The 5,703-nt window shown below is 27.2% G+C and overlaps 1 long non-coding RNA gene across 1 annotated transcript; it reads left to right on the top strand.

The window, feature by feature from the left end:
- The first annotated feature begins 493 nt into the window (after window positions 1-493).
- LOC136090201 (uncharacterized) lies at window positions 494-5,703 on the top strand. The gene is made up of 4 exons (XR_010643250.1): window positions 494-1,194; window positions 1,344-1,412; window positions 1,534-1,652; window positions 3,294-5,703. It is a non-coding gene; the product is annotated as an uncharacterized LOC136090201 (long non-coding RNA).

Here is a 5,703-nt window from a genome sequence, read left to right as displayed (position 1 = left end):
TAGAGAGAATTCAATTTGAAGCCTCTCTACTCTATTGAAGTTCTATTAGTAGTATTAGGCTTCAATAGAGTACTCTATTAGTGAGGCTAATTATTATTAATACAGTTTCAAACCAAATTTGACTTGATGGCATCAAATTGATGCTAAATTATTATGTTTATTGTTAACATGATGTAGCTTGGTTTTCAAACCAAGAAAACACCTCAACAAGCTTGTCATCTTGGTTTGCAAACCAAGAAAACACCTCAACATCTTGGTTTGCAAACCAAGAAAACACCTCAACAAGCACGTCATACATCTAAATAATAAATCTAAATACATCTAAATAATAAATCTTAAAGATTATTATTTATTAAATATGTCAAGGGTTATCTACGTTCTCGTTTTTATAATTTATATATTTTATATATAAAATATTTATAACTCGTTCAAAAAATTCTTATCCATCCAGTCGGCGTGACGTCACACTGTAATAAGAAGTTTTTTATTAAAATTAACCAGCTTTATTTGGGGGAAAACAAACTAAAAAAATCCAGTTTGTTGAGTACCTTTTTTTAAAATGCCAAAAAGTTGTTGTGTCGTTGGTTGCACTAACAATATTAAAAAAATCATGAACTTAAGTTTTATCGTCTTCCTCAAGATGAAGTACTTCGAAGAAAGTGGCTAAATGCAATATGAGCTATGAGAACGATCTTGAAATGTGACTGGTTCACACATAGTAAAGACATGTTGGTTCGATTAGACTGCCTATCTGTAAAAGAAAATATTCAAGTGAAAGTATTGACATTTATACACAATACAATTCAATTACAGAAAATGAATGCCTTCAAAGAATTTTGTAAAATAAACAGTGAAATGCTTAATTATTGCACAAGAAATGCAGCAATCACTTAAAAATTCAAAACAAGAAAAGCGGACAAGTGGACTAAGTCCACGGTATCAAATTATACAATAAATTACCGAATGAATCGAAGTTGCATAAAAGAAAAGGGATGTTTGTAAATAGTAGTTTCGCGGAACTCTCTTTATTGTGATTTTTATTTTTATTTTAAATAGCATTTAAATGAGCTCAATATATATATATTAAATAAATAAATAAATTGTGCTGCAAATAATAGTGCATGTAGGAAGCAGATAAATCTAACAGAGAAGAAGTTGGTTTTGTAATTGAAAAAAAGAGCTTATGTAGTAAAGGTCATTAATATTTAATAATGAAGTAAATTAGTTAATTTTATTGATATTCTAAATGAATAACAATGTACCTGTAATATAGATGGAAAAAAAAAACCTGTAATGTAAATGAATAAAAAAATACTCTGAAAATATTTTATTCAATTTTTCAGAAATCAGTGATTCTGCATACACAGAAAGTTTTTTAGAACAATATTCTAGAAAGAGTTTTGAGAAACAAGGTATTGTTTTTAATTTTAAAGAAACAATATTTTGATTTTAATTTTGACTTCAAGTCTTATGTTTAAAAAAAAACATGATAAGCAATAATGATTATTTAAAAACATTAACTTTTTTATATAGAATTTTGTCCTACTGCATCAAATAAAGAACAATTAGAACAATGTTCAGCAAAAATTTAAGTAATTCTACATGTAATGAAAATCTTTTAAAACAATGGTCTAGCAAAAGTCTTAGAGAAGGTATTGATTATTGTATTCAGATGTATATATTTTAGTTTTTCTCTATCTAGAGTTACTATAAAACAATGGTTTAGCAATAGTTTTAGAATAGATATGAATAGAGCATACAATAGGGTGCAGTGAATTTTAGTTTTTTTTACAATTAATTTAGCCTGGATGTGCAAAAGTTGTCTATTCATTTCAGAAATACTCTGGAAAAATATCAATGCTCTAGAAAATTGACTTGAGGTGCCCCAAGACCTTTAAAATTTTAATGGGTCCCTAATATTATATAAAAAATAGTTTTTCAAAAGTATGTCATGTTAGGTATCAAAAGAAGCAAAATTTTATAAAAATTTCAAAAATAACAAATATTTTATAAAAAAACAATTATTTAAAAAAAAAAATTGTTATTTTATAGTTTATTGCAGAAAAAATGAAAAAAGTTAATTTTTTTGATAATAATTTCAAAAAAATCTTAAATAATAATTTTTTTATAAAATAATTGTTATTTTTTGAAATTTTTATAAAATTTTGCTTCTTTTGAGACCCAACATGACTTTTGAAAAACTTTTTTTTATATAATATTAGGGACCCATTAAAGTTTTAAAGGTCTTGGGGCACCTCAAGATGATTTCCTAGAGCATTGATATTTTTCAAGAATATTTCTGAAATGAATAGACAACTTTTGCACACCCAGGCTAAATGGATTGTAAAAAAAACTAAAATTCACTGCACCCTAGCATACAATTACTATTAAATTAAAAATTAGCTAATTTTTGTATTTTGGATTGTTAATGTTTATTGTAAATTAATAAAAAGTTATTCTCAAGAATTTATTTTCCAATAAATAATGAAATTTTTTTCAATCTAAAGGTTATAGATCATTTTTAAGTTGTAAATTTTTTTCAAATAATTTTTTATGCTTTTTGTTTTGCACAATTGTAAAACTCATTTTTAAACACTTTTTGTTAATATTTTTCAGAACTTATTATTCCTAAATGCAATTAAAATCTTTTAGAACAATGTTTTAGTAAAGGTTTTAAACAGGGATTGATTATTATATTCAAATCTATATACATGTACTTATATATTTAAAAAGGTTTGATTTTTCCTTTTGGAATATTGGTTTTCTACACCTAATGAAAATAATTTATTATGATGCTCTAGTGATGTTTTTTGACAAGGTATTGATTTTTTTTTTAATATATATGAATCATCTTTTAAGAAACACCTCATGTCAAATTTTGGCCAAAATTAATTTTGACATTAAATTGTTTGTGAAGGCTAAACACATCCAATATGCATAAAACAAATCACCTTCACCTAGTCACCCCTGTAAGAAACATGCAAAAAGTTCAAAAAATGATAGATTATGGATCAGCTGGTTTTTTTTTGATTTCTGAAACCTTTTTTCATTTTGGATATGATTCCTTATAAATACAATGTTTTTTTGTTTGTTTTTTTTTTCAAAATTTCCTATTCCTTTATGTACTGAAGATTTCAATGAGGAATAAGTATTTATCTTAGCTTCAATTATATCTTAGGGTGGAATGCAAGAAGCAAACTTGAAAAAGTTCGTTTCTTGCATTCCACCCTTAGTCTTTTATATAAAATATTTGTAAAAAGTAAATACTAATACTTTTTTTTTCTATTTTTTAGAAACAAATGTGCTTATTGACACCGATTGTCAGTTGAGGAAAAATTCCACTGAAAGTCTTTTCAATTTGTATGCAGATATTGATGGCGTAAATCCTGTAACTACATCTGAGAGACAAAAACTCTACAGTGAAATAAATAATCTTTGCCTAGAAAGGGATTTATTCATGTCAAATTTTATGTCCTTAAAATTTGATAATTGCAATCTGGGAACAAAGTGTGTACACGAAATAAATGTGAAAGAATAAGCACGTCATTTTTTTTTTAATGGTTGTATTAAAATCTTTTTAATTGTTTTGTATTTTGTTTACAACGTGTTGTGGTTTCAAAAAAATATGTTTGCTTTTGGATTAAACTTGAAATTAGTTTTATAAATGACAAAAGAAGAAGACATAAGAAAAAAATTATGCACAAATATTTACAAAATCCTAATAGTAGCTACAATTCGATAGCAAAATTGTTGCAAATACATCCATACACCGTTAGTCATGTTATTCAACGTTTTTCTCAAACAAAATTGATCAAACGCAAATCTGGTGGTGAAAGAAAGAAAGGTTTTTAAGATATAAAACTAGTTAGAAAACTGGTTAACAGTTTTAAGAATAACCCGAGCCTTTTACTAAGGAAACGCGCAAAAATATATGGATTTTCTCATAGTTTTGTTGCAAAAGTTAGAAACAAACATTGTTTTTATTCTTTCAAAGCACAAAAAGTGCCCAACCGTTCTGAAACTTAACAAGAAAGTGCAAGAACCCGCGGCAGAAAGTTTTACGACAATTTTATTTCTAAAAATTTCTATATTATTATAGACGATGAAACTTATATCAAGTACGATCATCAACAAATTCCTGGTGCTGTTTATTATATTGCCAAATATAGAGGAAAAGCAGATAAGAAATTTAAATACACATAACATGACAAATTCGCTAAAAAAGCTTTGGCAAGCTATTTGCAGTTGTGGCAAAAAATCAGCACCTTATTTCTCAGTCCACACTTTCTGGTCAAATATATGTTAAAGAATGTTTACAAAAACGCCTTTTACCGCTCATTAAGTCACACAATAACAGACCTGTGTTCTGGCCTGATTTAGCTTCAATTCATTATTGTAAACTAGCTATGGAATGGTATAAAAAGAATAATGTGAAATTTGTGCTTAAAGCAGAAAATCCTCTAAACTGCCCAGAATTGAGAGTTATTGAAAAGTACTGGGCTATTATTAAAAGAAAAATGAAAAAAACAAAAAAAGGCTTTGCAGAAACATTAAAGATATTAAAATATCATTTAAAAAAGCATCAAATAGTTTTGATTCTAATTCTGTGCGCAAGCAAAAGCTCGAAATTTTATTAAATCCCCACCGGAATAATTTTTTTTTTTAATGTTTGATCATATATTATTGTATTAAAATTATTACTTGGTTCGAAATAAAAATTGAGGAGTACATTTTTTTTGTTGCTTTTTCTACTTTCACATTTATTTCGTGTACACGCTTTAAATAAAATTCGATTGCAACCTGATAAATGCACTATAGTTACAGGTTTTAGTCTACCAGTATTAGACAAGCTGCTGTGTTTCCTGTGCAAAGAAACTGATGAAAATATGCTTAAAATATTGGATTCAGCAGATCAAATAGTATTCTGCCTAGTGAAGTTAAGACACAACATTAAAATTGATATGTTATCGTTTATGTTTGGTTAAAAAAAAACTACTGCATTAGATAATTTTTGGAAATGGATTGATATAATGTATATTAAATTAAAGCATTTAATAAAAATGCAAGATAGGAATCATATTTTTAACATAACTCCTCCAGTTTTCAAGAACAAATTTCCAAGATTAACGTCAATTATTGATTGTTTTAAGGTTTTTGTGGAATCGCCATCATCCCTTATGGCAAGAGCAAAATTTTTTAGCCAACATAAAAAACATTGCACAATAAAATGTATTTTATCATGTAGACCTCTTGAGCCATCAATTTTATTTCAAAGTGCTACGGAAGTAGAGCTTCAGATAATCAAATTGTACGTGAATCAGAATTTGCATCTAACAAGTACCATATGCCAGGTGATCAAGTTTTAGCAGATAGAGGTTTTACATTGCAAGATAATTTTGCTGCTGCAAGCTGCTCTTTATTGATAAACCCATCTTTTACGAAAGGTAAAGCTCAACTTTCTGCTTCAGATGTAGAAAAATCTCGTAATATATCATCGGTTACAATGCGTATTGAAAGAGTTATTGGACTATTAAAAAATCGCTACATAATTTTTCAAGGTACTTTGCCAATATAGAAACCGTATGCGCTGCTCTGACAAACTTTGGGGAAAGTATTATTTACGACAAAACATACTTTTTATCTTAGTTCTTTTTTATACGGCAATTTTCATACAAATCATATTAAAAGTATTACTTGGCATAG

This window comes from Hydra vulgaris, chromosome 13 (assembly GCF_038396675.1).
Source record: "Hydra vulgaris chromosome 13, alternate assembly HydraT2T_AEP".
In the NCBI taxonomy this organism is placed as follows: domain Eukaryota; kingdom Metazoa; phylum Cnidaria; class Hydrozoa; order Anthoathecata; family Hydridae; genus Hydra; species Hydra vulgaris.
Note: the sequence above shows the minus strand (reverse complement) of the source record. Positions and strands in the feature narration are given on the sequence as shown.